Source organism: Mustela putorius, unplaced genomic scaffold (genome assembly GCF_011764305.1).
Source record: "Mustela putorius furo isolate JIRA1106 unplaced genomic scaffold, ASM1176430v1.1 tig00000430_pilon_pilon_pilon, whole genome shotgun sequence".
Lineage (NCBI taxonomy): Eukaryota > Metazoa > Chordata > Mammalia > Carnivora > Mustelidae > Mustela > Mustela putorius.
The window spans coordinates 7813165-7838036 of NW_025421377.1; the positions used below are offsets into that span (position 1 = coordinate 7813165).

General features: G+C 36.3%; 1 protein-coding gene and 1 pseudogene across 6 annotated transcripts in view; one reads left to right on the forward strand and one right to left on the reverse strand.

Moving 5' to 3' along the window:
* The window catches only part of CLOCK (clock circadian regulator), a 131959-nt gene that overhangs the window by 75123 nt on the left and 31964 nt on the right, over positions 1-24872 (reverse strand). For all 6 annotated transcript variants that reach the window (XM_004775507.3, XM_004775509.3, XM_004775505.3 and 3 more), the window contains one exon: positions 1158-1248. The gene's annotated coding sequence lies outside the window, so the exon portion shown is untranslated. The remainder of the gene's footprint in view (positions 1-1157; positions 1249-24872) is intronic.
* LOC123392071 lies at positions 10451-10537 on the forward strand (annotated as a pseudogene).

A 24872-nucleotide genomic window follows, 5' to 3' on the forward strand; every position in this document is an offset into this window, starting at 1 on the left:
GTTTCAAGAAGAAATAGAACTTAATTGCATTTTTTGCCATCTTCAGCTGGAAATACCCCATTTTCTCTTCATCAAATTTAATCAGGCTTTCACCTTCACACAATCCCACTGAGATTGCTCACTCTTATTAGAGTTATAAAAGACATTCAGGCTGCCAAATCTAATGGCTGCTTTACTCTCTATTTTACTTCTTAGTAGCGTATGATGTAACTGATCACTTCTGCATTTATTACTTTTCTTTTTTTGCCTTCTGTGACAGAACACTTTCCTAATTTTTCACCCATCTCATTGGCTGTTCCTTCTCCTCTGATTAATACTGGTATGTCCTAAGGCTAAATCCTTCTCAATCTACATACACTTCCTAGATAATTTCATCCAGACATACTCCTCTAAGTATCTCTCTATGCCAATAAATCCCAAATCCATACCCCTAGACCAGATTCTCAACTTCAGAGTCCTATATCCAACTACCTTTGATATTTCTACAAATTTTACAGGTATCTAAAATATTATAGAACAAAAGAGAACACTTGACTTTCTTACAAAGAAAGCACTTCTTACAGAACACTATTTCTACAAATGTATAAATCTGCTCCTCTCCCAGTTTTCTTATTTAACCTAAATTCCATATGCTCTTCCCCTCATTCTACTTTAGTCACATTTTGCCTTTCTGTTCCTCAAGTATTCCATGGTCATTTTTGTTTACTGCCCATAAATCTCCTCTCTCAGATCTTCACAGGGCTGGCACATCCTTGCCATTCAGATCTTAACTGAACTATTCCTCTTCAATGAGAGCTTTCAAATATTTCACATTTCTTTCAATTATGAAAGCAGTCACCAGTCTCTATCACATTATCCATTTTACTCTCTGCACTGAACTACAAATGTTTCATTGGTTTGTCTATTATTTGTCCTCCCTCCCTTTAGAATGCAATCCTAATGAGAGCAGGGACAGCTTCTGTCTTGTCCATCACTGGATTCTCAGTATCTAAAGTAGCATCTAAATATAGCTGATATGATAAGCATTTGGAATAAATTAATACAACAGGAAAAATTTTTAAATAAAACATTCCTCAAATTATTATGTCAAAATACGCTTATGGATACATTTATATATTTTGCTGAAAATAAACTCTAAGATACAACCTTTTCATTACCTTTTGTATGTTTTGGATCTTTGAACTGATTCTTCAGAAAACTATAGGTTCAATATATTCTTCTATATGGCTGACCATCACTCTCAAAATTCTGTTTAAACAACAAAAAAAATTTATTAGATGTACTCAACTTACGTAGAAGTTTATCATGGAAAGTTTTAAAGTAATTTTTAAACAAGTTTAGAACTTAGTCACAAAAGTGTGCATAACAAATGTTAAACTCTATAAATTGTTTCTAAGAGAAAATAACTTAGAGAATAAATGAAAACAGTAACTTAATTCTAGTATAGAAGTTAAAACACAAATGTATAAATATAACTACAAAATACATTAATAAAGTATACAATAAAAAGACGTAATTTGTGATATTGATAATAAAATGTAGAAGGGCGAGACATGTAAGAGAGTTCTGAAGCACCATTAGTTTATTATAGATTGTCAAAACTATGAGATGTTTTATTTAAAACCTATGGCTAAGCACAAAGAAAACACCTATAGAAGATACAAAAAAAGGAAATGGAAAAGGAATCAAAGCATGTCACAAAAAAACCAAAAACGACAACAACAACAAAATCACCACCACCACCACCAAGAAAACAACAGGAGGAACAAAGAGACAAAAAACTACAAAACAGTCAAAAACAAATAAAAAAATGGACACAGTAAGTCTTCCCTATCAGTAATTATTTTAAATATAAAAGGACTAAAGTCAGCAATCAAAAGACAGAGTAGCTAAATGGATCAGAAAAAGTAAGATCCAACCATTTGCTGTCTACAACAGACTCACTCTAGATTTAAAAAGACATACAGAGGATCAAAGTAAAAGTGAAAAGATATTCTATGCAAATATAACTGAAAGAAAGCAGAAGTGGCCATACTTATATCTAAAAAAGTAAAAAACTGACAAGAGGCAAAAAACAGGACAATATATAATGATAAAACGGTCAATTCATCAGAAAGATGTAAGAATGGTATATACACCCAACATCAGAACATACCCCAGTATCAAACAGGATAAAATATCTAGACAGACCCAATGTTCATAGCAGCAATGGCCACAGTCACCAAACTGTGGAAAGAACCAAGATGTCCTTCAACAGACGAATGGATAAAGATGATGTGGTCCATATATACAATAGAGTATTATGCCTCCATCAGAAAGGATGAACACCCAACTTCTGTATCAACATGGATGGGACTGGAAGAGACTACATTGAATAAAGTAAGCCAAGCAGAGAGAGTCAATTATCATATGGTTTCACTTACATGTGGAGCCTAAGGAATAACATGGAGGATATTGGGAGATGGAGTGAAGTGAGTTGGGGGAAATCAGAGGGGGAGACAAACCATGAGAGACTGTGGACTCTGAGAAACAACCTGAGGGATTTGGAGGGGAGGAGGGTGGGGTTGGGTGAACCTGGTGGTAGGTATTAAGGAGGGCATGTATTGCATGGAACACTGGGTGTGGTACATAAACAATGAATTTTGGAACACTTAAAAAAACAAAACAAAAGGAAAAAAAGAAAACAAAATCTAGACAGAATTTCAACAGGGAAACAGGTAACCTGAGTAATATTACAGACCAAATCAACTTGACAGATGTATACAGAACATTCCACCCAACAGCAGCAGAATACACATTCTTCTTCACTGCACATGGAACATTCTCCTGGACATGTCACATATTAGGTCACAAAATAAGTTTTAACAAATTTAAGAAGATTTGGTATGAACCAAGTATCTTTTCCACCAACAATGGAATGAAACTAGCAATTGATAACAAAAGGAGAATCGAAAATTCACAAATGTATGAAAACTAAACAATACATATCCTTAAGCAGTGGATAAAAAAATAAATCAGAATGAAAGTTAAAAAATACTTGGGAGACAGAAATATAACACATCAAAATTTATGGGATGTAGCAAAAGCAGTACCAATAGGGAAGTTTATATTGGTAAATACTACATTAAAAAAAAGAAAAAATATCTTGAGGGCACCTGGGTGGCACTGTCAGTTAAATGTCCAACTCTTGGTTTCAGTTCAGGTCATGATCTCAGGGTCATGAAATCAAGGCCTGCATCAGGGCCCACGCTCAGCACAAAGTCTGGTTGAGAGTCTCTCTAACCCCTCTGCCCCTTCCCCCAGCCTGCTGTCTCTCAAAAATAAATAAGTAAATCTCATAAATGAATAAAACAGAAAATTAAAACAAAACAAAACAATAACCCAGAATCCAGTAAGGAAGAAAGGAAGGAAAGAGAAATCTCAAAAATGAACCCTAACTTTATACCTCAAGGAACCAGAAAAAGAACAAACAAGCCCAAAGTTAGCAGAAGGAAGGAAATAATAAAGACTAAAGACTAAACAAAACAGGATAAACAATAGGAAAAAAAAATGAAAAAAGGAGTTTTTAGAAAAGATCAACAAAATTGAGAAAGCTTTAAGCAGACTAAGAAAAAGAGGAGAAAATTCAAATCAGAAGTGAAAGATGCAGTGCTAAAACTGACTTTGTATGAAATACAAAGATTCATAAAAGACTACTTACTATGAACAATTAGATACTAATTAGATAAACCAGAAGAAACAGATAAATTCCTAGAAATGCACAACCTACCAAGACTGAGTCATGAAGAAGGAGAAAATCTGAACACAAATATGTAACTACTAAGGATACCTAATCAGTAATCAAAAACCTCACAACAAAGAAAAGCCCAGGACCAAAAAATTCAATGGAGAATTCTACCAAACACCTCAAGAAGAATTAATTAACATCAATCTTTCCCAAACTCTTCCAAAAAATTAAAGAGGGAACACATCCAAACTCATTTTATGAAGCCAACATCACCTTGACACCAAAACCAGTCAGTCAGACCCTATAAGTAAATAAAAGTACAGGTCAATATCCTTAATAGGTGCAAAAATCCTCAACAAATACTAAGAAACCAAATCCAAGAGCATATTAAAAGAGTAATACCCACGACCAACTGGGATTTATCCCTGGAGTGCAAGCATGTTTCAATCAATATCAATACAAATCAGTATCAATACCAATCAAAATTAATATGATACAGCAACTCAACAAAACAAAGCATAAAAATCACATGATTATGTCAATGCAGAACAAGCATTTGACATAATTCAACACTCTTTCATGATAAAAATACACAATAAACTAGGAATATAAATTTTCTCAAGATAACAAAGGTCATAAATGAAAAAACCCATAGCTAATATCAGATCAACAGTGAAAAACTAAAAGCTTTCCCTCTAAGATGAGGAACAAGGCAATTATGCTTACTCTTACCACTTGTATTCAACATTGTACTGGAAATTCTAGCTAGAGTAATCAGGTAAGAAAAAAAAGGCTTACACGAATCAGAAAGTATGAAGAAAAATTATCCCTGTTCACAGATTACATGACCTTATATGCAGAAGACCCCAAAGATTCAAAAAAAAAAAAAAAATTAGAACTAACAAATGCCAAAGTTGTAGACACAAAATCAACACATCAAAATCAAATGCACTTTTTATACACAAACAACAAACAATCTCAAAGGGAAATTTTTAAAAAATATCATTTACAATAACATCATAAAGAATAAAATAATTAGTAACAAACCTAACCCAAAAGGCAAAAGATTTGCACACTGAAAACTAAAAAAAAAACGCTGAAAGAAATAAGACACAAATAAATGGAGGGACATTTACAGTGGACATACAGCGAATGTGTATGGAAGATTTAGTATCATCAAAATTGTCCATAACACCCAATGTCATCTACGGATTCAATGTAATCTCTATCAAAATCCCAAAGGCATTCTTTGTAGAAACTGGAAAAAAAAATCCTAAAATTCATATGGAACAACAAAGACCTCAACTAGTCAAAAACAATCCTGAGGAAAAGAACAAAGCTGAAGGCCCCACACTTCCTAACCTGTAAAGGTATTACAAAGCTACAGTAATCAAATGGTATGGAAGTGGCATAAAGACAAACACATAGACCAGTGGTAAAAAACAGAGAGCCTAGAAATAAACCTTGGTATATATGGTCAAAGGATCTTCAACAAGTGTGCCGAGACTACATAGTCAGAAAGCACAGTATCTTCAACAAACGACGCTGGGAAAACAGTATATCCACGTGCAAAAGACTGAAACTGTGTGGACCCCACCTTACGTCATACACAAAAGCCAAATCAATATGGATGAAAAACTTAAATGTTAAGACTTGAAACTATAAAACTCCTAGAAGAAAACAAAAGAGAAAGTTTTAGGACACTGGATTTGGAATGGTATCTTGGATATGACACCAAAAACAAAGGAAACAAGAACAAAAACTGACAAGTGAGACTCATTCAAGTCAAATAACTTAGTACTTCCTGCAAGGGAGGTCTACTACCAACAAATTCCCTCAATTTGTTTGAGAAAGTCTTTATTTCTTCTTCATTTTTCAAAAATAATTTCACAGGAGGGGTGCCTGCATGGCTCAGTGGGTTAAAGCTCTGCCTTCGGCTTGGGTCATGATCCGAGCCCCACATTGGGCTCTCTGCTCGGCAGGGTGCCTGCTTCCTCCTCTCTCTCTACTTGTGATCTCTATCCATCAAATAAATAAAATCTTTTTAAAAAATGATAATTTCACAGAAAAAACAATTCTAGGTTAGTGAGTTTTTCTCTCGATACTTTAAATATTTCGCTCTATTTTCTTCTTACTTGCACAGGTTCTGAGTTGAAGTCAAATGTAATTCTTTGTTCTTCTGCAGGTAAGCTGTTTTTTTTTTTTCCTCTGGCATCTTTCAGGATTGTTTTCTTCCTATATGATTTTCCATAGTTTGAAAATGATACACCTAGGCATTGTTTTGGGGGGTATTTATCCTTCTTGGTGGTCTCCAAACTTCTTGGATCTGTGATTTGGGGTCTAACATTAACTTGGGGAAATTCTCAGACATTATAACTTCAAAACTTCCCTCTTTCTCCTGCTATTCCCACTAAACGTTACTTTTGTAGTTGTCCCACACCACAGTCTCTGGATATTCTATTCTTTTCAGTCTTGTCCTCTTTTCTTTTCTAAGATTTTATTTATTTATTTATTTATTTATTTGACACAAAGAGAGAGTACAAGCAGGGGGAGCAGCAGAGGCAGAGGGAGAAGTAGGCTTCCCACTGAGTAGGGAGCCCGATGTTGGACTCGATCTTAGGACCCAGGGATCATAACCTGAGCCAAAGGCAGCCACTTAACTGACTGACGCACCCAGGACCTGCTTTTCGTTTTTGAAGATTCTACTAAGATATCCTCCCGCTCAGAAATTCTTTACTCATGTCTCCAGTCTAATAAGCCCTCCAAAGGTATTCGTCATTTCTGGTACAGTGTTTCAGTGTTTAACTCCTTATCTACCTTTTTTCTTAGAATTTCCATCTCTCCACTTACACTGCCCACCTGTTCTTGCACACTGACTACTTTATCTATCAGATCCCTGAGCACATTAATTATAGTTACTTTAAATTCCTGATCTGGTAACTCTAACACCCTTGTGCCATGTCTGGTTCTGATATTCACTCTGTCCCTTCAAATTGCATTTTTTGTCTTTTGGTATGCCTTATAATGTTTTCTTAATTGCTGGATATGATGCACTAGGTAAAAGGAACTGCTATAAACAGGCCATTAGTAATGTGGTGGTGGGGTGTTGGGGGAGGGGAAGCATTCGATAGTCCATGATTAGGCCTCAGTCTTTTAGTAAGCCTAGACTGTGAACTTCATCAGTGTTTGTCAGGTTTTTTTCTCCCTCCTTAAATTAACATGGTTAGAGTAGGCAGGCATTTGATATTTTCCTTCCTCCAAATCAGTTAGACTTCCATTAACTAGTTTCCCCTGAGAGTGGGTCTTGTTAAGAAAAGAGGGCACTGGTGTATTTCAAAATGGTTCTTTTTTCCCCACTCCTGCTGGAAGCAAGAGGAGATTTTTCTGATATTCACTATGGGAACCTGGTTGAGCTCTTAAGAAATAAATCTCATGATACTGCTAAGGCCCCCCTGTGACTAGGTCCCTTTGGAGTTTTTAATTGTCAAAGTTATCCATAGTAAACCTCCAGCAAATTGTCAATTACAATTAGCAGAAGTACAGTTCCAGTTCTGTACTGGTTTCTGAAATGGTTTCAGCTCCTAAGTCTCTGTTCTAGGAAGTTATGACCTCCTATATTTGCCTGTCTGACTCTAATCTTGGGGAGATTGCCCTGTAATCAAGTTTTCCTGTGCCCCCCCTTCTTTATGCATCCAAGAATTGTTTTTTTAGATCATTCAGCTTTTGGGGACAAAGTGGTGACTTTGTATTTGTTTTCTTTTTCCCATTATAATAATTTTCTTAAACTCTGAAAGTTAGTGTCACTTTAATAATATAATTTTAAAGTTGATATCACAAATGTATTTTTACCTAGGAACTTTAAAATAAAAAAAATTTATGAGAGACTCAATTTTTTTCAATTAGAATTTTTATTACAGTAAAAAATTACAGAAAAATAAAGGTACCCAAGATTAGATTAAGACTGTCAATTACTCATTTTAAGTCAGTAAGCATTTAAGGATCAACAGAAGTTCAAACTCTATGTTAGAGATTATAGGTATTTTATAAATTGAAGTAACTAATTAACAACAAGGAATTTCTTAGGCCTTTTCCTGTAATAGACCATGGTACAAATTAACGACATGATCTAATGCTTTATAACACCAACTGTACAGAGGCTGCCACAGTATTTACTATTTAATAGTTTTTCTGTGAATTAGTTCTCAACAGTTCAAATGCTTGCTTTAAAAACACCAATGAACATAGAGGAATTATGTTCACTGAAATCTCTGCATCAGCTAATATAAAAAAGGTCATGACCCAATAGTTACTGATAATCATCTTTACATAATATTATTAAAGAGTTAACTATTCACATGGCTGGTTCATATTTGGTTTTTCCCACTGTCTCCCTACTTTCTGTGTGTGTGTGTGCATGCATACTTTAGTTTTCATTGTCGCCTTCAAGAAGGAAAATTAGGGTGAATTTTACTCAAATTTTTTGGTGCTGAAAACTTCAGAAACCTGTCAATTTCAGTTATCAATGCTCTTTCATGGACAAGGAAAATTAGGAATTACTGTGTTCTTACTATTTTTCATTGTAAAAGTAGAGTATCATTATAACATTCTCATTGACAATAGCTTTCTAAATCATGAGTTCCTTCAAAATAGGAGTAATAATTTATTCATCTATTATGAGGAACCTGTCAGAGTATTTGACAAATACTAATACTCAACTGGCACTGGTGAGTAACTCAATTAACTGAGACCAATTCAACCTTCCCACAAAATTAGTACAAAACTTTACACTCAAGTTTGCTTCTGACTCACTCAATGCCCATTCTAAATTTTTTAAGATTTTATTTATTTGACAGAGAATGAGAGAGAGAGAGCATGAAAGAAAGAAGAGTCAGAGGGAGAAGCAGACTCCCCACTGAGCAGGGAGCCCGATGCCAAGAGTCGATCTCACGACTCCAGGATTATGACGTGAACCAAAGGCAGTGGCCCAACCAACTGAGCCACCCAAACTTTACACTCAAGTTTGCTTCTGACCCACTCAATGCCCATTCTAAATTTTTTAAAATAAAGAATATAATTGTATATGTAATATCACAGCAACAAAAAGGGATATTTTTTATGGGAAAAGACTGATATATTTTTGAGAAAAGGGGATTTTTTTTTTATAATGAAACATTACCCTGGAAAACTGAAGGAATCAAAAAATAAATGGTCTGACTCAAAAGCACCAGAGCAAAAGGACCGAGTTCCTAAAATGTGCATGAAACAAAATTCAGAAGCCAGATCCCTACATCCTAGTTGGTTTTAAGTACTCTGGAATAGTGCTCCCCAGTCAGAATTAAAGCAGCTAATAAAGAGCATGCTGGAGGAGTCAGTATAAAACTTAAGACCTTCGGAATTTAGAAAGGCATTGATGGAAATCTCTGGAAAATAACTTAACCAAACTAAGCTTCAAAACTCTGAGCTAAAACGGTTCTTGTGAAAAATAGAAGATATAATGCTCAGGGATACCTAATTTTGTTAACAAAATAAACACAAATGGTAACTCCCCCTTGGGGAAAAAAAAAAAAAAACAGAAGGCTTAAACATTTGCAGCATGACAAAGGGTTAATATCTTTACCACATAAGGATATTTAAAAGTTACTCACAAAAATGTTAAAACCCATCCCCCCCACCCCTGGCCCTAGGCTTTCAGTGGATTCACCAAAGCAGCTTTACCCAATCTGGGCCCCAGAATCATCTCAGAAGCCCAGTGAAGAGAATTCCCAGGAAGGCTCAGCTGCCTCTCAAACTATCTCCAAAGTATTAATAAAGAACCGTAGTAAATTGACTCGACCCTAGGATCCAACTCCTTTCCCCTCTATGAGAATACACACCCCAGTGGGAGGACAGAAAGAAGAAACCACAGGGGCTCACTGACTGCAGCCGCAGCCGCAGGAGGAGGGGTAGAGAAGGACCCTGTTAACAGCTCAGAAAGAAAGGATGGAAGGATGATGTGACTGATCGAATACCAGCGCTACTGATCGAATACCAGCGCTACCACAACCAGCAGTGCACACTTCAAAAAGATCTAAGCAGAAGGAAACTGAGGCTGAATCAGAAGTGTTCAAAGATTTAGATATAGCCATCATTATTGCCTGTATCATAAAGATCTTCCTGAGGATACCAGCATGGAAAATAATTATGACACAGAACCAATGTAAAGGTAAACTTTATTCTTGTACTGTTCCTTCTTGCTAGCAATTTTAGAATCATTATGTAGCAACTTGGGAAAGCTGTTCTACGTTAGGGCAAACTATATAATATTTTGATAATCTATGGTATAAGCTGTCTTTTTTTTTTTTTAATCTTTTCTACCTTGATACCAGTAATTTGTGAGGAATCCTATAGTTTACATTTGAATGACCTCAATATACTTCCACATTTTGATTTGACCTAAGGAAGCACTAATAGGTTTCGAATGTGGCCATTGTGTTTGAGAAGCTTGAAGTTATTAAGATAAAACCTATCATCAAAAATTGGAAGCTAAGTAACTTGTGCAAAAGAAATACACAGAAAACTTTGGGTGGTTTGGTTAGAGCATAATTGGCAGGGTGCATAGGCCAGATTTTCTGGTTTTCAAAAACTGAACTGTAATAAAATTTTTTGGTGTGCTATTTCAATTTTCAGTAGCAACTGTGTAAAGGCTATTATTAAAACTGAGACTTATTTGAAAAAAGTAAAACAAGCTTTGCACAGTGGCAGTATCGTAGCCAATGAGGTTTATCTGAGGCGCGATTATTGCTAACTTAAAAAGTAAAACAAAATAAAATCCAAACTCCAAAATGAGCAAAAACTGTAACTAAATGAGGCATAAAGAAAATACATGGCTAATAAATGTAAAATTATTCCTGGCTAGAAATCAAAGAAACTTAAAAACTTGTTATAAATATCAGTGGCTCCTTAAAAATTATACTTCACATATTTATCGTTCAGCAAATATTTACTGAGCACCAATACAAGTGTCCAACACTATGTTATGGTAGTTTTAAAATGGCAAAACAGACACAGCAACTGCAATTGAGGCACTTCCCAGAGGCATGCACAAAATGCTCTGTGAATACATACGAGGGACACAAAGGTTGAGGAAGCCTGCTGGAAGAAGTAATCCCTAAACTGGGATCCAAAGGATGAATAAAATTCACCAGGCTGAGAGACAGAGAACGGTGATGCCAAAAGAACAGTAAATGCAAGGGTCTGGAGACATAAGTAATAACTATAATTTTGGGGTACTCTAAGTAGTTCAGTATCATCAGAGCAAAATCCTAGGGACAAGGTAGGGTAAAAACTGGGGGTAAGAGGTAAGAATGATGAGGTATGTATATAATGAAAGGTCACATGAAGTTTAAAAAAAAAAAAAAATCACCTGCCCCTCAATGGCAACATGAAAACACTGAAGTAACTTTAAGCAGGGAAGTGAAATTAATAGATTTGTTCTTTTAAAGTATCATTCTGACTACAATATAGAGAATGAAATGAGAAAGGCAAGACTAGAGTTAGGGAGACTAAGAGAAGTAGGTTATTATAATAGTTTCGGCAAAATGATGAGGCAGGGGTCATATAAATTAAAGAATTTCAATAAATGGGGCACCTGAATGGCTCAGTCGGTTAGCGTCTGACTTCAACTTAGGTTATGATTTCAGGGTCCTAGGACTGAGCCCTTCATCAGGCTCCTCACTCATTGGAGAGTCTACTTGTCTCTCTCCCTCTGCCCCAGCCCCCACTTGCACACACTTGCTCTCGCTCTCTCAAATAAATAGTGAAATCTTTAAAACAAACAAACAAAAAAAAACAAAAAAAAAGAATTTTGATAAATATACTAAGATAACTACACAGAACCTGGTGATTAATAACCAGAAGTGCATTTCAGGAAGCAGTTGAGAGTATCATCCAAATTTTGGCTTGGACATATCTACGGGTTGGATAGGAAACAGGAAGAATAAGCTGGAGGAAAATGAGAACTAATGACATTGAAAGCAGTGGCTACTATTTATTGAACACTTATTGTGTGCCCCTCATTCCTCAGTCTTCTCTCATTTAATACTCTCAATAATCATATGAGGTAAACTCTTTATTATTAGCTCCATTTTACTGATGAGGAAGCTAAAACACAAAGACTATAGGTAAACTAAGCAATAAAGGTAAGATATGAACATAGATAGTTCAGCTTGAACTATGCTCTTAATCACTATGTTACAGATACCTCATATATATTTCAGATGATGGATTCAGTTTTATACATATTGTGTATGAGATACCTAAGAGATATGCAAGAGGAAAAACATCCAGTGGATGGGTAGAAGTGAGCTTAGCATTCAAGATAGAACTGGATGAAGATGTAAATCGGGAACCATCAAAATAAATATGTAAATTAAAGACACTGATGGGATAGTCTAAGAAAAACATATAAGAAAGGCTAAGGCTGACACTTGATAAAAAATTCATATTTCAGAATCCAGAAGATTAATAAAATGGGAAGGAGGCAGAGCAAGGAACTTAAAGAAATGAGCTCTGCCTATACTTCGAAAACTATAAAACATTAATGAAAAAAACTGAAGATGACACAAACTGAGTGATATTCCATGATCATGGATTGGAAGAATTAATATTGTTAAAATATCCATACTACCCCTAAACTGAATCCAGAGATTCAGTTTAATACCCATCAAAATATCAGTCGTATTTTTCACAGAATTAGAACAAATGATGCCAACTACATGTTGGCATGATCCTGGAACCACAAAAGACTCCAAATAGCCAGAGCAATCTTGAGAAAAGAACAAAGCTGGAGATATCATTTTCAGAGATTTCAAGATATATGATAAAACTATAGTTATCCAAACAATATGATACCAGCACAAAGATGGACAAAGAGATCAATGGAACAGAACGGAGAACACAGGAAAAAAAAAAAAAAAAGGCAAAAAACCCATGCATATATGGTTAATTAATCTACAACAAAGGAGGAGAGAATATAGACAGTGTCTTCAATAGATGGTACTGGGAAATGGAATATTACTCAGCCATAAGAAAGATGTTGCTATCTGTGACAATATGGATGGACCAAAAGGGCATTAACCTAAGTGAAATAAGCAGACAAATACCATATGATTTCACTTACATATATGGAAGCTTAAAAAACAAATGAACAAATAAAAAAGAAAAAACAGAAACAGACCCATAAATACAAAGAACAAACTGGTAGTTGCCAGAGGTAGAGGTGCCCATCAAATGATGTGCAAAATAGGGGAAGGGGAATAGGAGATACAGGATTCCAGTTACAAAATGAATACAGTCAATGGTGTTGTCACAGTGCCGTATGGTGACAAATAGTAGTTACTCTTTTGGTGAGCACAGCATAATGTATAGAACTGTCCATCACGATGCTGCACACCTGAAATTCATGTAACACAGTGTGTAAACTATACTTCAATAAAACAAAATTTTTAAGTAATTTAAATAAGAATCAGAGGCACCTGGGTGGCTCAGTGGGTTAAGCCTCTGCCTTTGGTTCAGGTCATGATCACAGGGTCCTGGGATCAAGCCCTGAATTAGGCTCTCTGCTCAGCGGGGAGCCTGTTTCCCCTCTCTCTCTGCCTGCCTCTCTGCCTACTTGTGATCTCTGTCAAATAAATAAGTAAATAAATAATCTTTAATTTAAATAAGAATCAAACAAATAAAAAAAGAAATGGGCTCTGAAAACAGATTTCTTAGGTATGTATTATAGCTCAGTCCCTTTATCAGCTGTGGGTCTCAGACTAGTCAGTTCATCTCTACGCATCGTTTTTTTTTTTTTTTTTCATTTTTAAAAAGGAGATATGACAGTAGGTACATGCCGTTGTTCTGAGGATTAAATATGTTCCATGTTTAGGACAGCATATAGAAAACAGCAAATGAATTTTTTTTTTATTTTTTTAAAATTTCTTTTCAGCTTTCCAGAATTCATTGTTTATGCACCACACCCAGTACACCATGCAATACATGCCGTCCATAATACCCACCACCAGACTCACCCAACATCCCACCCCACTCCCCTCCAAAACCCTCAGTTTGTTTCTCAGAGTTGGGGGAAATTGGATGGGGAGACAAACCATGACAGACTGTGGACTCTGAGCTAATGAATTTTAAATATGATTAGTGCAAATATTATCAATTAGATGAGATGGCAAAGGATCAAAGAGACAGAAGAAAGCCAAGAAGGATTAGCTATCCCTAAAATTAAAGGAAAGGAATGTTTTTAGAATTTGACAATGTTAATATTGCAGTGCAGATGAGACAATGACTCTAAAATGTCCATTGTATTTAATAACAAAAGAATTTGATACCTTTGGTGAAGGAGATATGAAACAGACACTGAGTACTGCTTTAAGAGAGTAAACTGGAAACCCCTTCCTTAAAGTTTGATGAGAGAAAGTTTAGTGAGATGTATCAATAGCCTGAAAATATTTATACCCTTTGTTCCCTTTTTTCTCAAAGTAAAATTACTGGATCAATCAAAGGTATAGCCAAATTCTGTATTCATTGCACTACTGTGCAAAATCTGTGTAAAGTTAGAAAGAATTTAAGCATCTAATAATAGCAGTTAACAGTGGCACCAAGATATATCAAACATAAATCGAAATAAGCCAAAAGTAAAACTGTAGTTAAGTAGCTTATGAATTTTTAATATTCTTCTTTAGTACATTCTAAAATTTCTTGCATGAGCATGCATGATTATTATAATTAGAAAAACTGAAGTGCTGCCTTTTTCTTTTTAATTGTCCAACATTAGAGCCCTGATACTTCAGGAACATAAATTACATGTTTATCCACTCCAGAAAACAAAGTATGAGTAACAAAATAACATGTTATTGTTAAAAAATAAGAGCAACAGGGGCTATTTTCCTATGTACTGTTGCCATAGTTTAAAGAAAACACTTTTAATTTCACCTAAATATCAATAATCTTTAAATAATTAATTTTAAATGATTAACTCAGGAACTTGGGTTTAAGAAATGGAAACTACAATAGATCTTTTTCTAACCTAATAACCTACTGACCCACTGACCTACTTTGGAATTTAGGTCAGTTAAATCTGATATCACAGATTATTTCTGGAGCTGATGGATCTACTAACATTAATTAAAAGTAGTGCTGAAACTTAACTGACTGGGATAATACAAAATCCAAGCAGTAATCCTCACTACGTTTATCATGATTTATGAAAAACTCTAACTTGCTTCTGCAGATCACTCAATGTTTGTATCATAACTAAAAAGATAATTATTCTTAAGAGAACAATTTTAACTTGTGAAGATTCAAATACTTTTTAAATTAATTAACATATCAGTAAAGATGAAATTAAATAGTTCTTAACTTACTCAATACTAAATGGGAACATTAGCCTACCCCTATGTAGAATGGAGATAAAATATTAGCAAGATGAAGAACATTCTTACCTCTCTATATAGGAGTTTCTGAAACTAACTGAAACTGAGAACTGACAGTAAGAACAAGAAACACACCCCAAAGCAAACTTGAACTATAAACCAGACGAAATTTTGGCTCCAGACAAAAAACAAACAGCCAGAACTATTGTCTTTCAAAGGTCTAAATGTGAAGTATTTTTGAAGCTTCATTAAATAAAGAAATATTTAAAAACTAGTACAACATTCTTAGTAGGACACAAAAGACTATTCCAATGATTCAATTAATGTATTTCTTCAAATAATGCCTGAGATCCCTACTCATGTAGCGGACTATTCTGGTCCACAGAATATTAGGAGCATCTTATTCCTTTGTCAGAGAGGAGCCTGAGGGCTGAGCCTGTCCCCAGCCTCCACTGAGTCCTACAGAAGATCTGAAGGTACAGAACTGAAGTCTGAGTCCTTAATTACACAGGAACCAGTTACCACAACCCTGAAGCTACACTCCACAGCCCTCCTGCCCCCACACCAGGACTCTTTACTAGGCTCAAAAGGAAGATAGAGGGGACCCTGTGGTAGACAAAATAATGGCGCCACTAAAAGGATCATTCATGCCCTAATCTCTAGAGACTGTAAAATGTCACTTTACATGGCAAAAAAGGACTTCGCAGATGTGATTAAGGTTAAAGATCTTGAGATGGGGAGATTATCCTGAATTACCTGTGGGTGTAGTGCGATCATGTGAGTCTCTAAAAGTGGAGGACCTTTCAGATACATGCACCCTTATGTTTACAGCAGCATTATTTACAATAGCTGAATTATGGAAGCAGCCCAAGTGTCTATTCATAGATGAAGTGATAAAGAAAATGTAGTATATACATATGTATGTAGAGGTGTACACACACACACTGGAATATCATTCAGCCATAAAAAAGAATGAAATCTTACCATTTACAACAACATGGATGGAGCTATAGAGTATAATGCTAAATCTGAGAAAGACAAATGCCGTATGACTTCATATACCGTACTACCATATGACTTCACTCATATGTGGAAACAAAACAAATGAGCCAAAGTTAAAAGAGAGGGAGAGAGGGGCAGAGGGAGGGAGGGAAGAGAGACAGACAAACAAGAAACAGACCCTTGACTCTAGAGAACAAACTGGTGGTTCACAGAGGGGAGGGGAGGTGGGATGGGTGCAAGAGGCAAAGGGGATCCCGGAGCGCACTTGTGTGATGAGCACAGCGTGCTGTGTGGAAGTCTCCAGTCACTCCCTTGTACACCTGAAACTAACGCAACACTGCATGTTAACTGAACTGGAAATAAAATTGAAAAAATTAAAACAATCAAGCAAACAAGAAACACCAGAGACCTTTCCTGGCTGTGGTCAGAGAATTTATGAAACCGAGAAAAAGGGTCAGAAAGATACAATGTTGTTGGGTTTGAAGGTGGAAGAAAGGGGCCATAACACAAGGAATATGAGGCTTCAAGAAGCTTAAAAACACAAGAAACAGATTCTCCTTGGAAAAAGAGGAAGGAATTTTCCAGAAAGGAATGCACAATGCACCCCTGCTGACACCTTGAATTTAGCCCAGTGAGACCCATGTGGCACTTCTGAGCTTCAGAACTGACTGTAAGACAATACATTTTTATGTCATTAAGTGGTAATTTGTAGGACAGCAACAGAAACAATGCAAATCCACGTATGTCTGGCTGCTCTTGATAAATTTGCCTTTCGCAAATCTCTCTCCCTCAATATTTACAATAACCTGCCTTAGAAACCATCAAGACTAATCCCATTATGCCCTACTTTCCTTTTATATCAGTTACTAAAAGAGGCCCAAGACCCTCCTCCCCCCTCCAACACACAATTACCTGGATTCTTGTCCTTACACACTCTTTATAGCCCTACATTGATCCCTTTTCCCTTCCTTTCCCAATTTCCAAACTCCTTTAACTGTGTTCTCTGGAACTCATAGTGCTATCATTAACAAAATCTCCCACTTCCTCAATATATTCTTGCACACTCTCTTTGCCTTGCTTGCACCCAATTAAACCCCACTCTCCTCTAGAAGTTCTGCTCTAACTCCAGTCCTTTCAAATGACATCTGTTTTCCTCTCCCATGTCACAGATGACCAAGTCCTGGTGGTGAGGTGGACCTCCTTGTTCCTCACTGTCACTGCTGAATTATTCCCTTCTCAGGTCTCCAGATGATGTCAGCTGCAACCCTCTCTGTGTTAGAACTGCTCATAAACTCCCAAAATAAACCCTCTTGTTCCTTCAGGACTGTTACTCTCTCCACATTTTCTCTCCTCCAAAATCCTTCCAGCTCATTCCCCTGAGTTATTCTAGAACTCACCATTAGAAATAATCACATGCCTCTCCATATTCTCTGTTTCAAACACTGATCCCTCCATAGCGCACACAAGCTGAGATAGCTAGCATGTGATCTGCTTGATTCAAAAACACAAAAAACAGATTTTTTTAAAATTGGCAGTACAGCTCTTATTTATTTATGCCTCTGACTTTTCCCCCCCAACCTCTTCTAGCCTCCTAATCTTTGCTGGGCCTCCACAATGTCTCATCCCAGAAAAGGCACAAAGGAACAAAGCAAGTTTATCAGAGATGGCCAGGAAATATCAGACAGAAATGCTTACTTCTTTTCAGTGTTTGTCTAAATGCCCTCCTTTTTGCCACTGAATCCTTTGTACATTTATCATGGATAAGCCACTCCATGAGACGTTCTGTAGCAAAATGCAATGACTGCTTACAACTCTATACAGCGCAAGTCATACTGATGATAAAAACTTCTTAAAATTCCAACTTACAGCATTTATTAATACAGGCACAAATCACACAAATACTGAAAAACATGTGGAGGGGAAACCAGGCTTCTGAAGGTGACATCTCTTGCCACATTGCACAGTACCAATTTTCCTTTCTAACTTCCTATTTCTCTACCCTCATCCCCCATTCCATCCTCACTGTAGACATACTCCCTATTCTTGAACCACAGTGAACTTCTCACCAGTCCCAGGAGGTAGCAAACAAAAAGACCCCTGGGTAAGCCAAGGTCCACACGTCAATGCCCAACATATTATCAACAAAAAAACTTCTGAATAAACCAGAATTAACATTCACAGGAAATCACATTGTCATTCACATCAGGATTCAATTAATCAGTATATAAAATTCATGTTGTTAGTGAAAAACTAAACGGATATACCACGTATTAGTTTGCTATGGCTTCTAAAACACATGACCACAAACTTAATGGAATGAAAAAAACACAAATTTATTCTCTCCCAGTTCCAACCCCACTGGGCTAAACTCAAGGTGTCAGCAGGGCTACGTTCCTCTCTGGAAACTTTAGCAAAAACTGTTTCCTTGCCTTTACAACCTTCTCAAAGCTTCTCACCTTCCTTGGCTAATGGCTCCCCTCCTCAATCTTCAAACCCAGCAGCAGGCCATCTGCTTCTCAAGCTGCCATCTCTTCTGCCTCCCTTTTCCCTTACAAAGACCCTAGTAATTGATCACACTGGGCCCACCCCGATAATCCAAGAAAACCTTCCCAACTGTAATTCCTCTTTGCCAATCAACCTAATATAATCACAGGTTCTGGGAGTTAGAGAATGGACATCTTGAAGGACCATTATTCTCCTACCACATTCATTGACCAAAGAAGTCTCTCTTTGGTGAGGACAAAATTAAGTATCTTTGGGGAAGATAAGACATTAAAGAACAATTTGATCCATCAATAGATAAAGGCCACACCACCAGAGCAGGTAGTTTGTAACCTTTTTTGTTTTTTGGTATTTTATTACTGAAGTATTGTAACTTCTGAGCTATCTTTTCATTTTCTGTTTCTTCAAGGAAACTGAAGAAAAATGTAGATGATAATTCATGTTCTAGGAATTCAACTGCAACTTTCAAGCCTAACACTATTACTATATGGCCCCAAGAGGCTCTATGTCTGCTCTGGATGGCAAAAGTTAGTTTAATGTCCAAAAGAATATGAAAGCATTCTTTCCCTTTTGGACAATTATTTCATGTGCTATACTGAGTTTTAAAAAAAGGCATAATTTCTAAGCGTCAAACATTTGTCCAAAGAAGATAAATTAAATTTGGTCCTTTGTGGATTGGCCCGTTTTAAAAAGACAAGTGTATGTAAATTTCTCTTTTCTCCCCAAGATTTTACTTATTTATTTCAGACAGGGAGCGAGCAAGTGAGGGATGGAACAGAACAAGAAAATACCTAAGCAGACTCTCACTGGGCACATGGAGCCTGATGTAGGGCTCCATCCCACAACCCATGAGATCAGGACCTGAGCCAAAACCAAAAGTCAGTCGCTTAACCAACTGAGTCACCCAGGTGCCCCTGGGTATATGTAAATTTCTGAGCTGGATCTGAGGAAGGGGAGAAGAGAGGGAAGGAGAGAAATGGAAAGGAAAGGGAGGGCGAGAATGAATGAATAAAACGTATCAACCTAGAAGTACAGAATTTTATTAGTGATAAAAATTTCCAGGGACCTGTTATTAAGTAGTAGTATGAAATAACAGGCGTAGGGGCTAGCTCATGACTTATTTAATAACTTAAAACTTTTATGTACAAATATGACAATGCCACCGGACCCATGTAAAATGCCACTAAACATATATCAATTTTTAAGGCCACAAGTATTCCTCTTTTTGCAGTATAATCCCTTTATAAAATAGGCAGTTGTTCTGACCTATTAAAACTTGGGTTAACTGCCAGGTTGCTTTTGTGTAACCAAGTAGGCCAAACAAGTTCACAACTATCGGAACACTAGTTCAAATATGTTTAGATGGATCCTGAACCACAGATTATTTAGAAAACTACCATACAACATTTCTTCACTGAAATAATTATTATATCTACACTTTAAGATAAAATTTACTCCCTTTACATTTTAAGATTTTGCAGGAGGACTCATATGCTATCCATTTCCACTTTTCTGTCTTATCCTTATTTACCTTCAAAACTCTGAAATAAATATGTGTAGGTCTCTTAGTTGACTATTAACTACTTTTTAAACCTGATTAAGCAGATTTTTTTTTTTTTTTAAAGATTTTATTTATTTATTTTGTCAGAGAGAGAGCGAGCGAGAGCGAGCACAGGCAGACAGAGTGGAAGGCAGAGTCACAGGGAGAAGCAGGCTCCCTGCGGAGCAAGGAGCCCGATGTGGGACTCGATCCCAGGATGCCGGGATCATGACCTGAGCCGAAGGCAGCTGCTTAACCAACTGAGCCACCCAGGCGTCCCAGATTAAGCAGATTTAAACTGACTGCCATATCCTCACCTGAAATGTTAAGGTCTTAGAAAAGGGCAGAATTTTAGACTTGGTAAAAGGGAAAATGCAGTCTTGACTAGTACAATGTCTGTAAGAAACTACACATTAAAAAAAGTATGCATCTGCAAAGAACTGGAAGGAAATAGACACAAAACAAAGTGATCTGCTGTAATATGGAACTTCGATTTTTTACAATGTTGTTGTTTGCTTTCATAGTTTAACATATTTGCAGCAAACATATTAATTGACATAACACTATGAGTAAAAATGGATGGGGAGGTGGTATATTAAATATGTCCTCTGAGAAAAGTTAATAAGAAGCAATTTACTTTTAACACTAATACTCTCTGATATATTAGATGGTAGGTAACAGTTAACTGACAGAATTAAATTTCCTAATATTCCTAACAATCCTGAAATCTAACAGAGGCTGTATTATAATTATCAAACTAAACATCAGATGACTCTTTCCACTGGACTATTGTAAAAACAAAAAAAAGCAACTATCAATTAGTCCTTGTTATAGTGCTTGCCTATAACAAGGCAATTTAATTCCTTACTTCCTTGATCATTAAAAGCTAAGATTTGAGCTTTCTAAATTTGTTCTATCCTTTCTTAACGATTTAAAAGGTTGAGATATAAACCCCTCCTCCAATCCCCATGCCTGTAAAAATAAAAAGCTAGAAACATTCGCACCCTTATAAACCTTATGTATATTTTTCTTCTGGAATCAATCATTTCCTACCTTGTGTTAAAATCATTACACACGTGCTCTTTTAACTACACTAGATTTCAAACCCCCAGAGAGCAGCGTCAGTGATACCGCACTTTTCTATGTATATCACGTATTGTAGTAAAGACTAAATAGTAAAGATTTAGTCTTGATTAATCCCCTGAACTTTCTGCACACTCCATCACCTGAAAAGAATTATTAGAAAGGTAGTGTTCTCTTGCAGGAGGAAATAGGAGGTGAGTGAAGGTGTGCATACTCCTTTGTCTGCTGTCAGGTAAGCACAAACCAGACCAAAAGGCCTTTCTATTCCTTTTCCCTTCCAAGGCTAGACTCCATCTAAGTCAATCAGCATCTCCTAGCTAAGGACAGAGTGGGCCTTCAGAGGACCTGGAGAAGTTGATGTAATCTGGGGAGTTTCTAGTGGTCTGCAAGACCGGGTCAAAATCCAAAGAAAACCCTAGAATGTGGACTCTAAAGAGTCCTACAAAACCCAAGGAATCCAACTCTTTCAGCTGAATACAATCTACAACCACATAAAACTCACACCGGTATGACCTAATTGCAAACTGTAAATGCCCCCCAAGATGACTGGACCCTCACAAGTGAAAAGATGAGTATAAAGAGCACACCAGATGTTAAACTTTCTGACATGCTCCAGGTTGTTTTCCTGTCCCGTGAGTAGAAACAGAGCCCATAGTAGAGGCAAACTGACAGAAAAGACAATTCATTTTCCAATATTAAAAAGTCTATGTTTGTAAACACACAGAACAAGATCTACAAGATTAAACAGTGTTAACAGCAGCTATCTCTGGAGAGGGACATGAAATAAAAGTTTAATTTTCAAAGGAGGTTTTCACTTACATACATATTGTATTGTTTTCATCTTTCATGAGCATCAGTTTACTTTGGTAATTTTAAAAAAATACTAAGTAAAATGCTGCAATGTGATTCTATTTTGTTCAAAAAGGATTAAAAGACCCACATGGAATTCAGATGAAAAATAAATGCCATTTTGCAGAAACTTAGCTACTTCAGGCTTACAGTTCACACAAAAATAATGTCCCAAAAGATTTTTCACCTAGTGGCTTCAGTAGTCACTTACTGATCATTATCTTGATCCCTTATTTCATCAGAAGTTGCACTGTGGGGGCACCTGGGTGGCTCAGTGGGTTAAAGCCTCTGCCTTCGGCTCAGGTCATGATCCCAGGGTTCTGGGATCGAGCCCCGCGTCGGGCTCTCTGCTCCGCAGGGAACCTGCTTTCTCCCCTCTCTCTCTCTGCCTGCCTCTCTGCCTACTTGTGACTTTTCTCTCTCTGTCAAATAAATAAAATCTTTAAAAAAAAAAAAAAAAAAAAGAAGTTGCACTGTGGTGAGTTTCTAATCCTATTATTTTCTCAACATTTCTTATCAGCTGTGATTCTTCCACATAGGTAAACTTTCCCTCTTAATTATTTGGTTATCCTGGAATATAATCTGTGCAGAGAAACATTAAATGGTTGATTCTTTCATTTATAAATGATTTTCAGAGTAATGACCTGATACCCAGAGGAATTTTTAAATATTATGATGAACTTCTGGAATTTTATATGTGTATCAACCTACTACAGTCATTACATTTCTTATACCTATTTTTATGAAAATTTGCAAACACACAGAAAAGTAAAAAGAATAATATAATTATTAACCTACAAATCACCTATTTTCAACAATAATCAAATCATAGTCAATCTGGTTACATCTATACTGCCCCTTCTCTATTCCTCCCCTTCCTCCTTTGTATTATTAAAAGTAAACCCCCAAAACTGTATCACTGCATCTGTAAATACTCCAGTGTGAATCTATAAATTATAAGGACCAATCAAAAACATAACCACAATATCATTACCCTCGCTTAAAAAGTTAACAGAGATGTATAAGACCTCCATACACAAAATAAAATTCTGAGATTCTGAAACTCTCAATACTGAAAAATGTCCAATATACCTAATTTTATCTATAGATCTGATATTAAGCTGGCCAATATAAATATTAAATAAATAATATTAAACTTGCTTTTTTAAAAAACTTGCTCGCTATAAAGAAGGTTATCTATTTAGGAAACTGACAGGTTGACTATAAAATTTTTATTGAGATTCAAAATACCAATAAAAACCAAGGCACTTGTGAAGAACATAATTGGAGGATTTAAAGCTACAGTAATTAGAAGAGTGGGGCACTGGCACAACAACAGCCCAATGGAACAGAAGAGCCCAAAAACAGACCCACGAATAAATACCCATCTGAATTGCAACAAAGGCACTAGGGGCTTACCACAGGGAAAGGATAATCTTTTCTTCAACAAACAATGTTTGACAAAATGGGTTTCCATATGGAAAATAAAATGAACGAGGAACCTTACCATATGCCATGCCTAAACCTAAGTGTAAAGGTTAAAACAATCAGGTTTGTAAGAGAGAACATACAAGAATATCTTCTTGGCTTTGGGATAGACAAAGATTTCTTAAAACACAAAAAGCAAAAACCATAAAAGAACTATTTGGTAAAATGAATTTTATTAAATTTAAGAAATTTTCTTAATAAAGACACACTACTGGGGCACCTGAGTGGCTCAGTCGGTTAAGTGTCTGCCTTTGGCTCAGGTCATGATGCCAGAGTGCTGGGATCAAGTCCTGCATCAGGCTCTCTGCTCAGCAGGGAGCCTGCTTCTCCCCTCCCTCTGCCTGCCCTCCTGTCTGCCACTCTGCCTACTTGTGCTCTATCAAAAAAAAAACTTTTAAAAATAAAGATACACTGTTAAAAAAGTAAAGAAGTAGGATACATATCTTCAATACTTAATCCAACAAAAAACTTACCCTAGAAATAAAGAACTCCTACCAATCCATAAGATAAACAACTCAACAGAAAAATGGTCAAATGACATGAAAAGGCATTTCTCAAAAGAGGATATCCAAATGGTCAATAGCATACAAACATGTGCTAAATCCTTAAAGACAGCAGGGAATTTCAAATTAAAACTCCAATAATTTTTTTCACCACATATATGGCAAAGAAGCTAATATTAAAAAACACTAATAATTTTATTTTATTTTTTTTTTAAGATTTTATTTATTTATTTGAGAGAGAGAGACAGTGAGAGAGAGCATGAGTGAGGAGAAGGTCAGAGGGAGAAGCAGACTCCCCATGGAGCTGGGAGCCCGATGTGGGACTCGATCCCGGGACTCCGGGATCATGACCTGAGCCGAAGGCAGTCGTCCAACCAACTGAGCCACCCAGGCGTCCCAAAAAACACTAATAATTTTAACTGCTGGTGAGGATGTAGAGCAATAAGAACCCTTGTACACTGTTGATAGGTACAAAGAATTCCAACCATTTTCAAAAACTAGGGGCACCCATTAAAGTGCAACAGTGAAATACCGTGATCAACAATTTCACTCTTAGATATTCACTCAAAAAAAAAAAAAAAAAAAAAAAAAAAAAAAAAAAAAAAAAAAAAAAAAAAGCATGTATATGTGCACCAAAAGACATGCTCAAGAATATCCACAGCAACATTGTTTATAATAGCTAAAAACTGATAATGATCCAAATGTTCATCAACAGTAGATAGAATGGATAAACTGAGGCAATATACAATGAAGTATTACAAAGCAATGCAAAA